Source organism: Pteropus vampyrus, unplaced genomic scaffold (assembly GCF_000151845.1).
Source record: "Pteropus vampyrus isolate Shadow unplaced genomic scaffold, Pvam_2.0 Scaffold195, whole genome shotgun sequence".
NCBI classification, from domain to species: Eukaryota; Metazoa; Chordata; class Mammalia; order Chiroptera; family Pteropodidae; genus Pteropus; species Pteropus vampyrus.
In genome coordinates, this window is record NW_011888976.1 from 1185884 (window position 1) to 1196684 (window position 10801).

Below are 10801 nucleotides of genomic sequence, written 5' to 3' on the forward strand. Positions count from 1 at the left end.
TTTAACCCACACACCATTTTCCCAGCCCCCCAAACCCCCTTCTTCTCTGTCTGTCACCAAATTGTCCACTATATTTGTGAGTCTGTTTTTGATTAGTTTGTTCTTTTTATTCTTTAGATTCCACATATAAATGAAATCATATAGTGTTTATCTTTCTCTCTCTGACTCAAAGCAATATCTTTTTCCATCCTCTTCCTTTTAGTCTGTGTATGTCTTTTAATCTGAAGTGAGTCTTTTCTATTTTTTCTTCTTACAGAAGTCCTTCCAACATTTTTGTAATACTGGCTTGGTGGTATAAATTCCTTTAGCTTATTTTTGTCTGGGAAGCTCTTGATCTGTCCTTCAACTCTAAATGATAGCTTTGCTGGATAAAGTATCCTTGGTTGTAGATCCTGGGTCTTCATCCTGTCGAATATTTTGTGCCAAGCCTTTCTGTCCTGCACAGTTTCTTTTGAGAAATCAGCTGCCAGTCTTATGTGTGTTCCCTTATAGGTAGCTATCAGTTTTTCTCTTGCTGCTTTTAATATTCTTTCTTTGTTTTTAACCTTTGGCATTTTAATTATGGTATGTCTTAGTTTGGGCCTCTTTGGATCCCTGATTTTTGGAATTCTCTGAGCTTCCTTGGGTTGTATGTTCATTTCCTTCACCAGGTTCGGGAAGTTTTCCATCATTATTTCTTCAACCAGCTGTTCAACATCTTGACTTTCTTCTGTTATGCCAATCAGACAGATATTTTAACCCTTAATAGGGTCCCATACGCTCCTTAAATTATTTTTATACCAAGGCATCTTATCTCTTGCCATTCTGATTACATATCCTTAGTTTTTTCGTCCTATATATAGGGCATTTGATCCTCTTCTTTAATCACTTTGTTTATTCCTTTGTTTATTACATTTAATATACTTCTCATCTCAGATAATGTTTTTCATTTCAGACTGGTTCCCTTTTATAATTTCTGTTTCCAATCTCTTTGTTGAAGTTCTCACTGAATTTATCTACACTTCCCAAAAGTTCATTGAGCATCTTTATAATCAGTGTTTTGAACTCTGCATCTGTTAGATTACTTTACTACATTATATCTGGATCTTTGTTCTGTTCTCTCATATGGTTTCTGCTTCTTTGTCTTCCCATTTTGGCTGCCTTTCCATGTCGTTTCTGTGTACCAAGCAAAGCTCCTAAGTCTCCCGGTTTTATTAGTGTGGATTCATGAAGTAGGTGTCCAGTGGCACAGTCCTGAGAGAGGTTCAGCTGCAGGCCACGCTTAGTCTAAGCTTCTACCTCTCCGGGGCCACCTATTAAGATTCATCAAGCAATCCACAGATGCTGTGCTTATAGTTACCTCGAAAGGCCACACCAGAAACCAAGGCCAGCTGCCACTAGTGCGAGTCTAGGCACTTCTCAGCAAGGGGCAACTGACTAAGCGCGGACACACCTGGATGTTGCTTGGGTGGGGCCACGAATTGCGCGAGGCAGGGTTTCAGGGAATCCTCTGGGCAGAGCAACCTGTTATCCAGTTTGATGATGTCAGGGCTACAACACACTGTGTCCGGTGCACTGGGAGCCGGGAGGGCTCAACAGCGAACAATGGATGCATATCGCCAGCACTTCTATACAGAGCAAGTCTCGCTAGGGCCCTCACTCTGACAATGTCTCCCTGTAAATCCCTAGTACCCCCTGCATGCAGCCGAATTGGCACTCTTGCTCAGAGTGAGCAGGTCCCTCACCGCAAAAATTCGCCTCGTGGACACAGTCCCTTTAAGAGGCTTCTGCCGCTGCCGCCGCCTCCGTTTCACTCAGCCACTGGGGACTGGTTTGCCCCGCATCCTGGCCTTCTGCCATTGCAGGGTGCTTTCTTGGATTTCTCCCTAGCTGTATGGCTTGTTCATCTAGATCCCAGGCGATTTTTCCTTGCTGCTGCTCCTTGTTTCCATCACAACTTTGATTTGGTCGCCAGAGGGATGAACAGAGCATCATCTACACCATTTTTTTCCCTCTCTAAGGGCTCTTGAATGTTTAACTTTTAAAGAAACTGCCAAACTGTTTTACTAATTTGTTTCTACCAGCCATGTATGAGAGTTCCAGTTTATGTAGTGAACATCCTAGCCAACACTTGGTATGGTCAGCCTTTTTAATTTAGCCATTGTAATAGGCTTTTATTGCTATCTCGTTGGGATTTTAATTTGTATTGTCATAACAACCTGTAATGTTGAACATCTTTTCATGTGCTATCAGTCACCTGTATATGTTCTTTGTTAAAGTGTTTGTTAATACCTTTCGCTCATTTTTAAAATTGAGTCGTTTAATTTCTAATGGTTGAATTTTGAGAGTTCTCTATCAAGTTCCTTTTCAGATACAGAATTTGCAAAGATTTTTTTTTACCATTTGGACTTTTTTCATTTTCATGTGTCATGAAGGAGCAGAAATTTATGAATTTCTGCACAAATTCCTGTTTAGGTTTTAATTGGAATAGTATTAAATCTATAGATAAATTTGGGAGAAGTGACATCTTAATAACATTGTCCTCTGATCTACAAATAAAGTATGTCTCTGCATTTATTTTTATCTTCTTTAGTTTCAGCAATATTTTGTAGTTTCAGGATACAAATTTTTCACATCTTTTGTCAAATATGTCCCTAAAACTATCGTATTTTTTATGTTGTAAATGATAACATTTTAAAATTCAATTTTCAAGTTTTTATTGTTCAGTTTTTAAAAGTTCAGTTCAAAATACTAGTATATCATTGATTTTTTAAAATATATTGATCTTGTATCCCGCAACCTTTCTAAACTCATTTATTAGTTCTAGTAGATTTTTTTTGTAGATTTCATCATTTTTTAACATAAAAGATCATGCCATCTGTGAATAAAGACTATTTTACTTCTCCTTTCCAATATGGGTGACTTTTATTTATTTTTCTTGGCAGATTGCACTAGCTAGAACTTCCAATACAATGTGAAATAGCATTGGTGAGAGTAGACAGCTCTGTCTTGTTCCTGATCTTAAGTATTTTATTATTAAGTACAATATTAGCTGTAGTTTTTTTTGGTAGATGTTCTTCATCAAGTCGATGAAGTCCTCTTCTATTCCTAGTTTGCTGAGAGTTTTCATCAGAAATGGGCTTTGGGTTTTGTTAAATGCTTTTTCAAACTGTATCCAGCTTTATTAAAGATACTTTTCAGAAACAATCATGGTATTTCAGGCATGGGCAGACAATCATTAACAGTATACAACAACTTTCAAACTCCCTTCTTCAATGGACAACCAAAATCAGAAAGCCACTATAAAACCCTACAAAGTCTTCATTTGATGCTCTGAACAGAGAAAGTTTAGAGTGAGGGTTGACATTTTTTCAGTTTGTGAATATGTTTGATTGACTTGAATGTTAAAGTAACTATTCTTGAGATTAACCCACTTGGTCTTGATGTGTTATCCTTTAAATATAGTTTTGGATTTGATTTGCTAAAATTTTATTTAGAATTTTTGCATCTGTGTTCATGACAGGTATTGTAGGGGTTTTTTTTTGTGTGTGATGTTTCTGTCTGGGTTTGGTATCAGGTCTCATAGAGAGAGTTGGAAGAGTGTGTCAAGATGGTATTATTTCTTCCTTAAATATTTGGTAGAATTCATCACTAAAGCTATTAGGGCCTGGAGTATTCTTTGTGGGAGGGTGTTTACACTTTCGATTTTCAAAAATAGATACAGGGCTATTAAGGTTATAGTGAGTTTTACTACTTTGTGTCTTTCAAGAACTTTGTTCCATCCAAGTTCTTGCATTTATGGGCATAGAATTGTTCATAATATTCCCTTATTTTTTTAAATATCTGTATAACCTATAGTGATGTTACCTGATACTGATACTGAACGCTTAGGAATTTTATTGATCTTCTCAAAGAACCAGAGTTTGGTTATACTGGCTTTCTCTAGTTTTTTGTTTTCCATTTCAGTGGTTCTTACTTTTGTCTTTTCTTTCTTCTGCTTACTTTGGTTTTAATTTGCTTTTTTTTTTTTTTAGCTTCTCAAGATAGAAACTGATTTCATTGATCTGAGACCTTTCTTCTCAAATACAGGTTTTTAGAATTTCCCACTAAATTCTGTTTTAGCAGCATCCCATATTCTGATGTTTTATATTTACTTTCATTGAGTTCAAAATACCTTATAATTTCCTTTTGCATCTCTTTGATCCATGGGTTATTTAGAAGTATTATTTACTTATTCAAATATTTGTAGGTTTTCCAAAAATTTTATTATCAATTTCTAATTTTATTTCAATGTGGTCTGAGAACATACTCGGTATGATTTGAAACCTTTTAAATTTATTAAGATCTGTTTTATGGCCCAGAATATGGTTTATCTTCGTAAATGTTCTGGGTACACTTGAGAACAATGTGTATTTTGCTGTTGTTGGGTGGAATGTTTTCTAAATGTCAGTCAGGTCAAGTTTGTTGACAGTACTGTTCATGTCCTTGCTGATTTTCTGCCTACTTGTTCTATCAATTATTAAGAGGGTTATTAATATCTATTGACTATAATTGTAGACTTGTGTATACGTTGCTCTGAAATCTACTTTGTGTGATATTAATGGAACTTCAGCTTTTGACTAGTGTTAGCATGGTATAACTTTTTCATACTTTTAACCTATTAACCTATTTGTGTCTTTATATTTAAATAATTTTCTTGTAGATAGCATATAATTTGTTCTTCCTTTTTAATTCCAATCTGATATAATTGCCTTTTAATTAGTGTGCTTATACCATTTACAATTAGTATGATTGATATTGTTAGTTTTCTTAGTTTTCTATTTGTCTTATCTGCTGTTCCTCTTTCTTTTTATCTGACTTCTTTTGAATTAATGGAATATTTTTTTATGATCTCATTTTATCTTCCTTGTGGGATTATTCATTTTATCTCCTTTGTGGGATTATTAGGTATTGCACTTTATTATTTTAGTGTAGTTAAGGTTTATAGTACCTATTTTTAACTTATCGTTTACCATCTAGTGATGTTATGCCACTAGAATAAGAATGTTACAATAATGTACTTTTGTTTCTCTCCTTCCAGCCTTTATATAATTGTTCATGAATTTTACTTTTACATGTTATAATTCCATAATACATTATTGTTATCTTTTTAGTCAATTATCTTTCTAAAGTTTTAAATAGTAAGAAAAAATTCTTACATATATTTTTATACTTAACCTTTTCTAGTATTTATTCTTTTGCATACATCTATATGGTATCATTTTCCTTTTGCATGAAGAACTTTCTTTACAGTTTTTGTAGTGCAGATTTGCTGTTGACTAATTCAACTTTTGTGTGTCTGAAAATGTTTATTATGCCTTTTTAAAATATATTTTTGCTGGATATAGATTTATAGGTTGTTCTTCCCCCCGCGCCGCCCTCCCATTTAAAATGTTGCTTCACTGTCTTACTTGCATATTTCTAGTGAGAAATATGATGTCATCTTTATCTTCGTTCCTATGTAGTTAATAAGCCTCTTTTTCTCTCGCAGCTTTTAAGATTTCCTCTTTTATCACTAGTTTTGAATTATTTGATAATAATGTGCCTTGGTGTGGTTTAATTCATGTTTCTTGGGCTTTTAACTAACTGGGTTAGTTAATCTGGACATACGGTTTTATAGTTGTTATCAGATTTAGACACGTTTTGGCCATTATTTCTTCGAGTATTTTTCCTCTCCCCCCTTTCCTTCTTTCAGGGTTCAGTTATTTATGTATTAGGCTGCTTGAGGTTTTCCTATAGCTTACCAATGCTCTTCATGTTTCTTTTTGTTTTTACTCTTTCATTTTGGACAGTTTCTGTTGCTGTGCCTTTAAGTTCATTTATCTTTCTTTCTGTACTGTCTAATCTACTAATTCCATGCATTATTTTTCATCTTACACATTGTAGTTTTTATTTCTAGAAGCTCGATTTATGTCTTTAGGTCTTCCATGTGTCTGCTCATTTGATATATGTGTCAGTTCTGAGTTGGTTTTGATGATCTTGTTATTATGGGTCATTTTTTACTGCTTCTTTGCATGCCTGATCTTAGGTAGATGCCTTGTTTCTTGTTGGATGTTGGATATTTTTGTATTCTTACAAATCTTTTTGAGCATTCTAGAATGCAGTTAATTCACCTGGAAACCATTTGGTCCTTTCGGGTCTTTTATGATTTGTTAGGTAGATCCGAAGCAGTGCTCAGTCTAGAACTAATTATTCCTCACTACTGAGGCAAGACCTTCTTGAGTTCTCTACCCACTACCCATAAATTATTAGTTTTTTTCAAGATGGCTGATGGGAATCATCATTGTTCCCAACCTACCCTGGGCACTGTTCCCTTTGATTTTGATGGGTCCTTTCTTTGCTTTGGGTAGTTTCCTCACATGCATGTGCTGAACAGTATTTTGCTGAATATTTTAGGGGAACCCTCTGCAGATTTCTTTCTGTACAAGGGATTTTTCTTTCTGTGCTGCTCTCTCCTTTCTGGAGTTCTCTCCTAAAAGTTTGGTTTCCCCAGACATTCAGTTTAGAGAGTTCACGAGGAAATCCTTCTGTTCCCCCTTTCCATGCTATGGCCTGGAAACAATCTCAAGGCAATGAACTGGGACAATCTCAGGCTCAGGGCTTGGTGCATTTGTTTTCTTTCAGGAATCATTGTCCTTCACTGCCTGGTATTCACTGTCTTGATCACCACTGTATATTATATTTTATCTGGTTTGTTTGGTTTTGATTATTTTATGTGAGATTATAAATCTGGTCCCTGTTACTTGACCTTGACTAGAAGCAAGAACTCCAGTAATCTGGTTTTAATAAGCCCTCTAAGGAATTCTGATGCATGTTAAAATTTAAGAGCCATATAGATATATAAATTTAATGTCTGGTGATTATTTTACTAACACTATCAACCATTTACCATGAAGACAAGATTACATGAGTCAGTAAATCTAATTTTTGGAGGAAAAAAAACATTTTGTAAGTAACTTCTCTCATGTCTATGTTTTGTAGCATGGAAGATATGTCAGTAATTGTGAGACATTTCAAATATTTATACAGTCAGGATGGAGATTTGGGCAATGGGAAGAAAGTTTTGTGAAATAACCTTATTTCATTAATATTGCTATAGTACAAAATAGTCTTAGACATTTAGCTTTAAGCTATCTAATTTCTCTAACTGAAACTTTATAAATGTTAGGTGGTAAATACAAATTTTGGTAGAATTAGTGGCCTCAAGATATGTTCTCATATGCTTTAAAGGATCCAGAAAAACAGAGAATCTGTTCTTCCGGAAGTCAGGAATGTGACTGCTATAAATCTTTTGAAGGAAACTAGTCAAGTAGTTGTATTTCTTTTTTTTTTTTTAAAGTTTCCTGCAAGAAACTTTAAAATAGTTTAAAACTTATGTATAAAATCTATGAAGCAAATAAAGTGGGAAATGTTTTAAATTAGGAAAGTAGGTGAATGTTGACTTAGTAAAGTCAGGAAGACTTTATATTCTTCCAAGTCAGCAGTGTTTATCAAAATTATTTTTAAAAAAATAAAATAAAACTCTGACTCCTAGGAAAGATGAGGGCATAGATCCAGATATACAGACCCTCCCACAATATCATATGAAATAAATAAAACTTAAAAAAAAAAAAAAGACGACAATAAAAGGCACTGAAACTAAGGAAAGACCTTAACTTCATGGCAGAGGCTTTGAGATGCTGAGAGGTAACAGGTTGGGTTACAACTATCCAAAGACTCAAGGAGTTCACATACTACTCCCCTTCTGGGATAGAAAATGTGTGGACAAGATTCTTTGTAGAAGCATAGATACATTTCCACTATTGCAGATAAAAATGTCCAGAGAACATGAACTTTAAATAAGATCAGTGATAAGTTAGAGTCAGAGAATGAAATAATAGTTTACAGAGGTTGTGGGGGCAGAAAATGAGGGCAAAATTACACTATTGTACAACTAACAAATAGACTAGAAACAGCTGAGTAATTCTTGCAGTGAACAAGGTGAATGGCAAAGATTAAATTGCTGAGAGGATTAAATGGGATATAAGCACAATGCTTAGCAGACAGTACCCAATAATATTTGTTGTTGCTATTAAATATTAGCACTATTTATAGAATACATATTCTCAAGTGCTTTGAAAATGATATGGTTCCCTTAAGAAGCTTGCATTCTAATGGGACAAACAACCAGCAAAAATGTTACACTATTAAATTTAAATGACTAGAATATAAATATACATGTGTAATTGAAAAGATCTCATTTAAAAAAAATTAGAGATAAAGAAAACATAACACCTAGTGTAGTATTTTGTCTACGAGCACATGCTTTAGAGTTGGGACCTTATAACACCTTGCTCAAAGTAGTTAGGATTAACTGAAGTATAGGACTTGGTACATGGTAAGTGATTAATAAACAATAGCATTTTTTTTCCCCTCAGGCTCAATTTTCTCATTTTTAAAAATAAGAACACAGTAACTATCATGGTTAAGGGTGTTGACATCAGAAGAAATAGGTTCTTATCCCAGTTCTGCTTATTAGCTTTGAGACCTTGTGCAGGTTACTTAACCTTTCTGGTTCTGATTATCCTTATCTTTACATTAGAGACATTTCAGTTAGCCATCAATATCTTGTTTTATAACTTCCATGAGGTACTTGATATGTAGCACCTCTTAAATGGAAATCTGAAAAATTATTCTATCTTCATTTTTTTTTTTTTTTTAATCTGGGCCAGGGTTAGGATTTGGAGGCTAGAGGTGGAGATCAGAATTCTTACCATCTATTTTGCTTAACTAAAGAGAAAACATGGATTAATATTTGGAAGAAGTTATGAGAAAGGGGATCCATTTTCATTTGTCTTGAGAAATTTAGTCAATTTGAGAATACCCTTAGAATCAGGTGAAAATTGTTTTAAAGAATTCCATATAAAACTCCAAACAGACATAAAGACTACTTATAATACAAGAATTTTTTTTTTTAATTTAGCAAGCTTCCAAAATGCAGTTTTAAGTTATTCAACTACGAAGCAACTCTTTACATGTATCTCCAGTGCAAAGGAAGATTCTTTACAAGGGAGACAGTCTTTAATTCCATTTAAGTTAAATTCTAGGAATGTGTGGATCTCTGAAGTAATTGCAAGACTAGGTTATTTCAAAATTAAGTAGTATTTTGCTTCAACCAGAAATTAATAAAGATTTCTATTAAATTGCTTAAAGAGTTTAAAAGTCTGAGTGCAGAAAACCAATGGCTTCCCCTTTGCATTTCCCTGGTTTTCTTTAAATGTATATTTAATTACTTTTAATTTCAACTTGCTTAGGAATGTTATCACTGGAATATTTTGAAATTAAAAAGAAGGCAGGATAAATTCATTGTAGAATATGAAATAGCTTTACCTTATCCACCTGAGTAAAGAAGTTTTTACTTTTGATTGCTCAGGATTACTCTTGAGAAATGACAGTTTCTGAAGGGTAGTTCTACCAAGTGGAGCTATACTCAACAGGCCATCAACAATACAAAACAGCTTACTCTTTTTGAAACTGTAGATTTTTCAAACCCACCCTGCAGAATGTGCCAGTTGGAATAAGCAACTATAGAGTGCCTAGGATGGCACTATTAGGAAAAAGATGAAATCTTTATTCTGGCAATGGGTCTAATTTCTGTCTTAATTTATCATTGTGAATTTGTAAAATGTAGCAAAGCAAAAACAAAACTGGAATATCTAGGCTAGCGATCAGTGAGGGAAAGAAAGGGGGATTTAAATATTCTTTTTAGAAAAATTGGTGTTTCCAGTTTTCTCCATTACAAGCAATGCTGAAATGAACACTGAACTTTTCACATAGCAAACTTGAGGGAAATTTTCATTATCATGAATTCCTGGAAGTGGAATTTTTGGATCAATGAGTATATATGTTTTACAAATTGAAAGATCAGTTAAATAAGCCATCTTACAGGCATACAATGGAATGTAGCTCTTAAAAAGAATAAGTTAGGGAGCATTTGAAGTCGTGCTTCCCAGCAACTGTCATCAGTTTTGGCTTAAACTTATAAAACTTCTCTACAAAAACAAAGAATGAGTTAAATTCATAAATAGTGATATTTTTATATGTCCATAGTATATTATTAAATTGAAAAAGAAGTTGCTTTGCACTGTAAAACCCCATTAACATTTACATAGAGATATTAGTATTTCAGAGGAAAATCTGGAAGAATATATGTAAAACAGTGGTTAATTCATTCGATTATTTTTTAAATTATGTAAGTAGTACAGGGATAAATACATCTTGTAAAAATAAATTAATACAGATGCACAAACACCTGTACCAAAATGTTCAAACAATTTTATTCATAAAAGCCCAAAACTTTATATAACCCAAGGCTCATCAACTGGTGAATGAATAAATAAATAGTGGTATATCCACGCAACAGAACACTAATAAAAAAGAACAAACTATTGATACATGCTATAACATGGATGAATCTCATAATCATTATGCTCAGAGAAAGCCACACACAAAAGCTTACATACCGTATGATTTCATTTATATGGAATTTTGGAAAGGGCACAGGTATAGTGACAGCAGGTCAATGATGGGCCAGGGGCTGGAGGTGAGAGAAGAGGATGACTACGAAGGAGTATGAGGGAACTTTTTGAGGTAATAAAAATGATTGATATGATAACGATGTTGGCTACACTACCATATGTACGTTTGTTAAAATTCATCAAATTGCACACTTGAAATTGGTGAATTTTATTGTATGTAAATTATATCTCAACAAAGCAGATTTTTTAAAAGTACAGATAAAGCT